Source organism: Haematobia irritans, chromosome 4 (genome assembly GCF_050003625.1).
Source record: "Haematobia irritans isolate KBUSLIRL chromosome 4, ASM5000362v1, whole genome shotgun sequence".
NCBI lineage: Eukaryota > Metazoa > Arthropoda > Insecta > Diptera > Muscidae > Haematobia > Haematobia irritans.
This window is the reverse complement of record NC_134400.1, coordinates 178484422-178496696: the sequence shown is the minus strand read 5'-3', so window position 1 is coordinate 178496696 and position 12275 is coordinate 178484422. Positions and strand designations below refer to the sequence as shown.

At 35.0% G+C, this 12275-nt stretch overlaps 2 protein-coding genes across 4 annotated transcripts in view; both read left to right on the top strand.

The window, feature by feature from the left end:
* Positions 1 to 12275, top strand: part of LOC142233761 (uncharacterized) — a 175365-nt gene that overhangs the window by 644 nt on the left and 162446 nt on the right. The gene's annotated exons all lie outside the window — the stretch shown is intronic.
* TP53INP (Tumor protein p53 inducible nuclear protein) overlaps positions 1 to 12275 on the top strand; it is a 44615-nt gene that overhangs the window by 17672 nt on the left and 14668 nt on the right. The window lies entirely within an intron of this gene.

Below are 12275 nucleotides of genomic sequence, written 5' to 3'. Positions count from 1 at the left end.
TTTAAGAAGACAATAGTCGTTGAAAAGAATCTTTGAGCCACTGTTAAGGCAAACAGAACTCACTCGCTCTTCATGTTGAGTAAGTGCAATAGCCTTTTTTCTCTATCAAATAAGACAAAATTAATATGAAATTTTGAAATTAAATTAATTAATTTAACATTTTTAGAAGTGCCTGAGAAAGTTACTGATAAAGTAATTAAACGCGTTTTTGGAAATTTATTTATTTATATATTTATTTCACATATGTACTTATAAGTAAATTGGAGGGAGAATAAAACAAAATGTTTTTATGAAATGTAAAAAATAATTTTTGAATCTTATAATATGTATATACGACGATTAGGCTTATTTATAATCCTTTCATGACTTATTTTTTAGTTTTATGTAAAAAATAAAAAGGACGAAAAGGCTTTTTGCATTCTGATAATTTTTCTTTATTGAAAAAAAAATCCAATTATTAAACCTATTTCAAAAATGAGCCTCTAATTTTTAATGTAGTATTTAGCTTGATTTAAAAAAGGAAATAATTTAAGTTAATTCCCTTACCTCGTTACATACAAACATTGTTGAGTTTTTGGGGTCTAATAAGTTTCTACATCATATTTCATACTTGTTTGAGACAAGTTCAACAATGCCTTAGGCTAATTTGAAATTAATCGAATGGGTATGTAGATACGTATTTAATTATTCGTGAAATTAAGGCAATTAACAAATTATACAGTTATTCAATGTATTCGTCAATTATTCCAATATTTTATTATTTCATTATATGGTTTAGTAGACATGTGATGGAAATACTGAGAATTTGAAATGAAATTTGAAACTAATGATAGACTGGATACAATAAGGTGTGCCCGTGAGTGAAATTTCAATCACAATCACGCACATTCACGAAGTCAAATATTTATGTACGTACGCTCACGCACGTTATATAATTTCGCGTGTCGCGATAATTTCGTGTCACGCGCACACCTCTACTGGATACACTCGAAAACAAAATATATACGCAAAAAAAAAAAAAATTCTTTTTGGATTAAATCACGGTATTAATTTATTTGTATCTCTTTATTACAAAAAAAAAAAAAATATTAAATATGTATCTAATGTGTATTAATTTCAGTATAACTCAAAGCATTGTTGTAATGGCCTCAAACAAGTCTGAAACATGATTTGGAAAATTATTAGAATCCAATAGCTCAACAATTGTTATACCCTCCACCATAGGATGGGGGGTATATTAACTTTGTCATTCCGTTTGTAACACATCGAAATATTTCTCTAAGACCCCATAAAGTATATATATTCTGGGTCGTGGTGAAATTCTGAGTCGATCTGAGCATGTCCGTCCGTCCGTCCGTCTGTTGAAATCACGCTAACTTCCGAATGAAACAAGCTATCGACTTGAAACTTGGCACAAGTAGTTGTGATTTATGTAGGTCGGATGGTATTGCAAATGGACTATATCGGTCCACTTTTACGTATAGCCCCCATATAAACGGACCCCCAAATTTGGCTTGCGAGGCCTCTAAGAGAAGCAAATTTCATCCGATCCGGCTGAAATTTGGTACATGGTGTTAGTATACGGTCTCTAACAATCATGCAAAAATTGGTCCACATCGGTCTATAATTATATATAGCCCCCATATAAACCGATCCCCCGATTTGGCTTGTGGAGCCTCTAAGAGAAGCAAATTTCATCCGATCCGGCTGAAATGTGGTACATGATGTTAGTATATGGTCTCTAATGACCATGAAAAAATTGGTTCATATCGGTCCATAATTATATATAGCCCCCATATAAACCGATCACTAGATTTGACCTCCCGAGCCTCTTGGAAGACCAAAATTCATCTGATTCAGTTGAAATTTGGTACGTGATGTTAGTATATGGTATCCAACAACCATGCAGGAATTGGTTCCTATCAGTCCATAATTATATATAGCTCCCATATAAACCGATCGCCAGATTTGACCTCCGGTGCCTTTTGGAGAAGCTAAATTCATCCGATCTGGTTGAAATTTGGTACGTGGTGTTAGTATATGATATTTAACAACCATGCCAAAAGTGGTCCATATCAGTCCATAATCATTTATAGCCCCCATATAAACCGATCCCGAGATTTGGTTTTGGAGCCTCTTGGAGGAGCAAATTTAATCCGAGTGAGTTGAAACTTGTGGATGACAGTCTTTCGTAGAAGTTTCTACGCAATCCATGGTGGAGGGTACATAAGATTCGGCCTGGCCGAACTTACGGCCGTATATACTTGTTTTTCTTTGCGTGTATACACTAGATTTGTAAGGTTAGGTTAAAGAGGCAGAACGATTTATTTCCAGGCTCACTTGGACTATTCACTACATTGTAGAACCATCGGAGCAAAATTGGTCCAAAAGATTCTTATTTTTTAAATTTGGTGCAATGGTCGGACCAAATGGGATTTAGTCCCATTTTGGTCCATTTTCATAAATTTGGTCAAATTCATCAATTTTTTCTAGTATGTATTTAATTTTTTTTTTTTATATATTTAATAATATTTTCAAAACTATGGGATTAGATACCATTCCAATCACTTACCAATTGAAATGTTTTAATTCTCATTGTATTAAATTATTTATCGAACGTTTCTTTTCATAAAGCCGAATTTTTGATTCGTCGGTTGCTTTTTACCACCGACCATTACAAAAGGTTTTTAATATATACTTTGTGACTATTCTTCCCGCTATTCAGATCTTGTAGACTACATTAGATTCTGGAAATTACGCCTAAGGTGCAGAAGAATCTAAAATTCCTCGGATAAGCGTTCAAAAAAAAAAAAAATCGGATCAAAATCTCACGTTTTTGGTCTTTAGTCAGGTTTTTTGGACCATTTTAACCCCAATACTCGAATCTGAAAAATCGTATGAAAATTTCGAAATCTTTTGTATACTCTCAAGAAGTAAAAACTGGAGCTCGGTCTTCATAGGGCCGATGTGTGTCTATTGTGGTCTTAAAATACCCCTAGATCGAAAGTTGAAGTCAACCTTTTGTAATATTGAATTTCGACTTTTGATGTTAGCCAAAATTGAATTTAAAATCAATTTAGTCGCTTTCTCATTTACTTTATTTCTTAATAAAAGTACTATATTGTTGTTTTTGATATCAGCTTAAAGCCATGCATTGACTAAACTACAAGTGTAGCTTAACCAACAGAGGAAAAGTATGCTTGTCAAATTTATTTGGGCAAAGCCCTATAGACTGCAAGATGGTTAGATGTACAGCTGTTTCGGAATTACCACATTCCTCATCAGCATCCTCTACTTGCAGCAAAACTATCAACCAATTATCAGAATAAATTCGGGTAATTCACTCAACCCAAAGTGAACTGCACTTGACCTCCCGAAAAAGGGTTTGATAGTCGGCTACTGCCTAAACAAATTTGCCAGCATATCTCTTTTCCTTTGCCAAACTCAAATCATCGATTTGAATGTATTTGGCTGGGTTTGTTTTTGAGCGTGCTTCCTCTATCTTCATTCGTTTTGTTTGTTATTGTTGGCTTCTCTTCAATCGTTATTGTTGTTTTTGATCTCAGCTTAAAGCCATGCATTGACTAAACTACAAGTGTAGCTTAACCAACAGAGGAAAAGTATGCTTGTCAAATATGTTAATTTTAAGACATTTTTCAGCGAGATTGGAAATGTGATCCGATGGATGGAATTTTGTTCCGATTTTTGGAAAAAATTGGTCCAAAACAAAATTTAGTTGTGGCAACGCTGGATACAACTAACTATAACTCCGGACGAATGGATTTTTCCATAGTCTTCAGTATATATTTGGCTAGTGGAGAAGACTCAATTTAGGTCGTTATGCTAGCTTCTAATGGATAAATTCTATAGGAGTTGTTACCATTCAAATTTCTCGTATGAGGAAGTTTTAATTAAAACCTAACAGTTCCCATGAAATAATGTAAATTGTGTGTTTTAGCTCGTCTTTTTTTTTTTGGTATCCAAACTGTTCAGAAGGACGGACAATTAATGTCAGATCTACTACGGAATGGGTTCAGTTCGTGATTTGAAACTAAGATAAGACCCAATTTTTGTCATAGACCATCATCTATTCGCCATAAAAATTTGAAGTAAATCAGAGAATTGAATATGATTTTTGAAAAGGTTGGACAAATGTAAGGCCCTCTCCCCTTTGACCAACGTCAATTTTTCTTTTTTTATATAAATATTTTTTTTTTAGTAAGTAAGATTTTTCCCCTCGACATGACCCAATTCTACAATTCTTGCTCGAAGATAGAAATAGAAAAATACAATAAATATATTTGCCTCTACTATTGATCTCTTGTTCACATTTAAATGGTTGGTCATTCACACATGATGATCATTTGTTGATCACGTGTATATCAGGCATTAATTTGATGGAAATTAAAACAAAGTAAAGCGAAAAATTGTTTTCTCAATGTTCCATTGACATCGATATGTGGCCAATTAATACAAAGATCAATAGAAACTTTGTTTTGTATCTGGGCTATGGGAAAGATTATTTTAACAAAGTAAAAAGGTTAAAGAAAAAAAAAATATCCCAAGCCGTATGAATTTAACCTAGAAATTAAAATTTATGCTTTGATTTTGCTATAAAGATTAAAAAAAAAAAAAAAAACAAAAACAGTGAAACAAACAGAAGCTCACAAAGAAAGCCTAGGGAAATGGCCTACCCAATGGATAGGCAAAATGTAGTATAGACTGTCATCACATATATATGCTGTGCGGATCATTAAATGATCTCAACAAAATGATGCTTTGTTTTTGTGGGTCTCTACGTTATAGGCCATTACTATGGGGTCGAATCCGAAGCGGGCATATCATAGTCTATGAATCGAAATTTATGATTATTGCCCGACCATGCCAAGCAATTGACACACATCGTTCGTTGGTTCAATTGTTAAATAGACATGATGCTGGTTGATGATCATGATGATGTCTTTACAGATTTCGAATGGTAGTAAAGTTGGGTGGTTGCCGAATAGCACTAAGTAATCTACCTAAATGGTTTCCCGCCAAAATGTCTATGGTTATTATCATATGTTTAGTTTGGTTTCAGATCTTGCAATTGGTTTAGTGTAACTAACTTAGTGAGTATCATTATTAAGCTACATGGCACAGTGGGAGATTATTATAACCCTCGACAAAGGTTTCCACTGTAATTGCTTTAATATGAACAAAATCTTTGACATTAATATGTAAGAGCCCAGAAATTCCTACAAAAAAAAAAACACATTTAACTTTTCGTGTAAAAATTTCGGCGGTTAATTTATTAAAATAGTGCGCTTAAAAACAGATAATTCAATTATTTAATTAACTCAATTCTTTTTTATACCCTCCACCATAGGATGGGGGGTATATTAACTTTGTCATTCCGTTTGTAACACATCGAAATATTGCTCTATATTCTGGGTCGTTGTGAAATTCTGAGTCGATCTGAGCATGTCCGTCCGTCCGTCCGTCTGTTGAAATCACGCTAACTTGCGAACGAAACAAGCTATCGACTTGAAACTTGGCACAAGTAGTTGCTATTGATGTAGGTCGGATGGTATTGCAAATGGGCCATATCGGTCCACTTTTACGTATAGCCCCCATATAAACGGACCCCCAAATTTGGCTTGCAGACCCTATAAGAGAAGCAAATTTCATCCGATCCAGCTGAAATTTCTAACAACCATGCAAAAATTGGTCCACATCGGTCCATAATTATATATAGCCCCCATATAAACCGATCCCCCGATTTGGCTTGCGAGGCCTCTAAGAGAAGCAAATTTCATCCGATCCAGCTGAAATTTGGTACATGGTGTTAGTATATGGTCTCTAACAACCATGCAAAATTGGTCCATATCGGTCCATAATTATATATAGCTCCCATATAAACGGACCCCCAAATTTGGCTTGCGAGGCCTCTAAGAGAAGCAAATTTCATCCGATCCAGCTGAAATTTGGTACATGGTGTTAGTATATGGTCTCTAACAACCATGCAAAAATTGGTCCACATCGGTCCATAATTATATATAGCCCCCATATAAACCGATCCCCCGATTTGGCTTGCGAGGCCTCTAAGAGAAGCAAATTTCATCCGATCCAGCTGAAATTTGGTACATGGTGTTAGTATATGGTCTCTAACAACCATGCAAAAATTGGTCCACATCGTTCCATAATTATATATAGCCCCCATATAAACCGATCACCAGATTTGACCTCCGGAGCCTCTTGGAAGACCAAAATTCATCTGATTCAGTTGAAATTTGGTACGTGGTGTTAATACATGGCCTCAAACTACCATGCAAAAATTGGTCGAAATCGGTCCATAATTATATATAGGCCCCATATAAACTGATCCCCAGATTTGACCTCCAGAGCCCCTTGGAAGGGCAAAATTCTTCCCATTCGGTTGAAATTTGGTACGTGATGTTAGTATATGGTATCCAACAACCATGCAGGAATTGGTTCGTATCAGCCCATAATTATATATAGCTCCCATATAAACCGATCCCCAGATTTGACCTCCGGTGCCTTTTGGAGAAGCAAAATTCATCCGATCTGCTTGAAATTTGGTACGTGGTGATCGTATATGATATTTAACAACCATGCCAAAAGTGGTCCATATCAGTCCATAATCATATATAGCCCCATATAAACCGATCCCGAGATTTGGTTTTGGAGCCTCTTGGAGGAGCAAATTTCATCCGAATGAGTTGTAACGACCATATACTAGCACAATGTACCAAGTGCTAGTATATGGTCGTTAACAACCATGCCTAACTAGGTCCATATCGGTCAATAGTTATATATATATCCCTCAGATAAATCGATTTCCAATCACACAAAAATTGGTCCATATCAAGTTCATAATTGTATATAGCCCCCATATATGCGACCCCCATATTTCAATTCTGGCTCTCTACATACCGTGCAAAAAGTCCATATCGATTCGTAATTATTTGTAGACTTAACTATACATAACTTTTTTGTCTAATATATACCACGTATGGACTAACTCACAATTTAGAAAACGATGTTAAGAAGTTTTAAGATACCACAACCCAAGTATTTCGATTGTGGATGACAGTCTTTCGTAGAAGTTTCTACGCAATCCATGGTGGAGGGTACATAAGATTCGGCCTGGCCGAACTTACGGCCGTATATACTTGTTTTGTTTATCTAGATTTGATTAAGATTTAACAAGATTATATTTGTATTCATTTATAATTTTGATTGTTTTAGAAAAAGTGATCATGAAAATAAAGTGATTTTCAACTCGAAAACCGAATATAGTACCGGCCTTTATTTGCAATTGTTTGCGGGAATTTGTCAAAAAAAAAAATCCCACAACCAACTTCTAAAACTCTCCCACTGTCCCAGGGACTTTGATTTTGGTTTGAATTCGACGGAACGTCAAGCTTTCAGTTTTCATTTTTGTCTTTATTAGCAATTGTGTATCTCCAGTAGTGATGCTGTTGCTGCTCTGCCTTCCATACTTGCTGATGCTGCATTGATTGTAATAGAATTTGTATTTTTGTTGTTGTTATATTCTTTTCAATAGGCATCTCATGGCTTTGTTATAGGAATAATTGCTCTTTGTTCAATCACGTTTTTGACTTCAATTCTTGAATGCTATTGCATGGCGATTGCACTGAGTCCTCACACTTCCATTGTATACGGCGGTATTTCTATAAGATTTTTTTTGTGTGTTTGTAGAGAATTGTTTTGTTTTTTTTCGCTAGCTATTCTTTTCTTTCCCGGTTATCAGTTTCACTTTGTGTAGTTTTCCTTTATTGTTTTTCATTGCCCGCTTTTTTGTTCACTACAATGAACCATACTGTAAAACAGAATGATGTTGCATCGATGAGGGGAGAAAATGGAAATATTTTGAAAATAAAAAAAAAAAATTAAATTTTATGATTGCCAAAAAGAGATCAATAAGGAGGTTAGATAAATAAGTTGGGACAATGGTAGCGTTGCCAGAATTGTTTCACCAAGAACGGCTAGTTTTTCGCAAGAAAAAAAAAATCATAAAAACGCTAAATATATATTGTATCAAAAGTCAAGGCGGAATTATTGTTATTGTTTGGATTGAGCTTGGGAAATATGTGGAAAACCTTATTCTGGTACCAAGGGTTAAGGTGAGTACTATGTTCGAGTTTTTCACCAAAACACAAAATTAAAAGTGCAAAAATGTATATGAAGACGATAACATTTTTATCAAGTCTCTTCAAATTATGGATGGAAAAGATCCATTGTATTGATTGCCAACCATTTAATATTTCGAAATTAATTGATTAAAAAAAGTAACCGTGAAAATAAGCTGGTTTTCAGCTTTAAAACTGAACATAGTACTCAGCTTTAGCCAAAAAAGCAGTTTTCTCCATATTTCAATTGAAACATGTCGAACATAAAATGACAATGAGTTATTTTCGCTAAAATACAAATCTAGCGGGCAAAAAGCCACATTGACAAGTAAAGTAAAAATTTTAAAAGAATCGAAAATAATTGAAAAATTTGCCAGCAAATTTCTTATATCTGAAACGATGGCTTTCGTTTGACTTAAATGTCAAGAACAGCTGATTTTACTATAAAAATGTCAGCTGTTTTGAGACGAACGAAAACATTCGTTTCGGATATGAGAAATTGAAGGAATCACACAGAAACAAAGCGTCGCCAAAACAGTAGTGAAAATGTTCTTTTTTGATCCGGAAGTGGAAGCAAAATTGACGCAGAAGCGATAAATTTAACATGGGCTTGTTTGTCATTGTCATTCGATAAATTTAACATGGACCATTTCAACAGCCGTTGCATTGAATATACATCATTTCACAATGTGTGATACAAATTCAGTGTTTTGTATGTGAATTCAGAAATTTTGTGTTATTTTGATAATTAAATAATTTTTTCAAATTCTTTACGATTTTTAATGCTTGTCTAAAACGCTTGACCTAAAAATTTTAAAATTCGCATTTTTCTTAGACTTGATTTAGCATTTTTTCGACAAAATTTAAATAATGTGTACCATTTTATTAAACCGTACTCTGTTTGTGACCTATTTGAAACAAAACAAGTAAGAAAAGTCTAAAGTCGGGCGGGGCCGACTATATTATACCCTGCACCACTTTGTAGATCTAAATTTTCGATACCATATCACATCCGTAAAATGTGTTGGGGGCTAGGTTAGGTTAGGTTAGGTTATGTGGCAGCCCGATGTATCAGGCTCACTTAGACTATTCAGTCCATTGTGATACCACAGTGGTGAACTTCACTCTTATCACTAAGTGCTGCCCGATTCCATGTTAAGCTCAATGACAAGGGACCTCCTTTTTATAGCCGAGTCCGAACGGCGTTCCACATTCCAGTGAAACCACTTAGAGAAGCTTTGAAATCCTCAGAAATGTCACCAGCATTACTGAGGTGGGATAATCCACCACTGAAAAACTTTTTGGTGTTCGGTCGTAGCAGGAATCGAACCCACGACCTTGTGTATGCAAGGCGGTTTGTCCCAAATACATACATTTAAATATCACTCGATCTGGACAGAATTTGATAGACTTCTAAAGGGTGATTCTTTTGAGGTTAGGATTTTCATGCATTATTATTTGACAGATCACGTGGGATTTCAGACATGGTGTCAAAGAGAAAGATGCTCAGTATGCTTTGACATTTCATCATGAATAGACTTACTAACGAGCAACGCTTGCAAATCATTGAATTTTATTACCAAAATCAGTGTTCGGTTCGAAATGTGTTTATCGACAAATTTTGTTCAGCGATGAGGCTCATTTCTGGTTGAATGGCTACGTAAATAAGCAAAATTGCCGCATTTGGAGTGAAGAGCAACCAGAAGCCGTTCAAGAACTGCCCATGCATCCCGAAAAATGCACTGTTTGGTGTGGTTTGTACGCTGGTGGAATCATTGGACCGTATTTTTTCAAAGATGCTGTTGGACGCAACGTTACGGTGAATGGCGATCGCTATCGTTCGATGTTAACAAACTTTTTGTTGCCAAAAATGGAAGAACTGAACTTGGTTGACATGTGGTTTCAACAAGATGGCGCTACATGCCACACAGCTCGCGATTCTATGGCCATTTTGAGGGAAAACTTCGGAGAACAATTCATCTCAAGAAATGGACCGGTAAGTTGGCCACCAAGATCATGCGATTTGACGCCTTTAGACTATTTTTTGTGGGGCTACGTCAAGTCTAAAGTCTACAGAAATAAGCCAGCAACTATTCCAGCTTTGGAAGACAACATTTCCGAAGAAATTCGGGCTATTCCGGCCGAAATGCTCGAAAAAGTTGCCCAAAATTGGACTTTCCGAATGGACCACCTAAGACGCAGCCGCGGTCAACATTTAAATAAAATTATCTTCAAAAAGTAAATGTCATGGACCAATCTAACGTTTTAAATAAAGAACCGATGAGATTTTGCAAATTTTATGCGTTTTTTTTTTAAAAAAAGTTATCAAGCTCTTAACAAATCACCCTTTACAAAATCTATAGACTCAAAATTTAAGTCGGCTAATGCACTAGGGTGGAACACAATGTTTGTAAAAAAAAATATGGGGAACATTTAAATCTGAAGCAATTTTAAGGAAACTTCGCAAAAGTTTATTTATGATTTATAGCTCGATATATATGTATTAGAAGTTTAGGAAAATTAGAGTCATTTTTACAACTTTTTCGACTAAGCATTGGTGATTTTACAAGGAAAATGTTGTTATTTTGACCATTTTTGTTGAAATCAGAAAAACATATATATGGGAGCTGTATCTAAATCTAAACCGATTTCAACCAAATTTGGCACACATGACTATATTACTAATTGTACTTCTAGTGCAAAATTTCAACCAAATTGGGCCAAAACTCTGGCTTCTGGGGCCATATAAGTCCATATCGGGCGAAAAATATATATGGGAGCTATATCTAAATCTGAACCGATTTCAATCAAATTTGGCACACATGACTGTACTACCAATTGTACTCCTTTTTCAAGCTAATCGGAATAAAACTCTGGCTTTTGGGTCCATATAAGTGCATAACGGGCGAAAGATATATATGGGAGCTATATCTAAATCTGAATCGATTTCAACCAAATTTGGCACGCATAGCAACAATGCTAATTCTACTCCCTGTGCAATATTTCAACTAAATCGGAGGTAAAAATTGGCCTCTGTGGTCATATGAGCGTATATCGGGCGAAAGCTATATATGGGAGCTATATCTAAATCTGAAGCGATTTCAACCAAATTTGGCACGCATAGCTAAAATGCTAATTCTACTCCCTGTGAAAAATTTCAATTAAATCGGAGTAAAAGATTGGCCACTGTGGTCATATGAGTGTAAATCGGGCGAACGATATATATGGGAGCTATATCTAAATCTGAACCGATTGCAATAAAATTTGGCACACTTGACTATAGTACTAACTGTGCAAAATTTTAAGCAAATTAGGTTAAAACTCTGGCTTCTGGGGCCATATAAGTCCATATCGGGCGAAATATATATATGGGAGCTATATCTAAATCTGAACCGATTTCTTCCAAAATCAATGGGGTTCTATTCTGAGCCAAAACACATGCTTGTGCCAAATTTGAAGTCGATTGGACTAAAACTGCGACCTAGACTTTGATTACAAAAATGTGTTCACGGACAGACGGAAATGGCTATATCGACTCAGGAGCCCACCCTGAGCATTTTTGCCAAAGACACCATGTGTCTATCTCGTCTCTTTCTGGGTGTTGCAAACATGTGCACTAACTTATAATACCCTGTTCCACAGTGTGGCGCAGGGTATAAAAAGGAGTTATAATAAATTGAATTAAAAGAACTTCCGCAGTAGTTAAAATAAATAACATCTTTTGGAGGACATTTTTGGAAGTGCTTTTAAAGTAGTACTTCCAATTTGATTTGCTGGGCTTTTATGTATTGTATTTGTAAATTTATTTTTTCATTTATCTACCAACATTTGGAGAAAATTTACCAAAAATCTTGTTTTGCAAAATTTTATTTCTATAGCAAATTTTGTCAAAATTTTATTTCTATGGACATTTTTGTTAAAATTTCATTTCTATAGAAAATTTTGTCAAAATTTCATTTCTATAGAAAATGTTGTCAGAATGTAATTTTTATAGAAAATTTCTTCAATATTTTATTTCTATAGAAAATTGGTGAAGTACCTCTTAGTTGGAGAGCATTAAATTAGAAAATCTTTAAAACATGAAGAATTCTACCAATCTACCAAATAGTAAAAAATCTA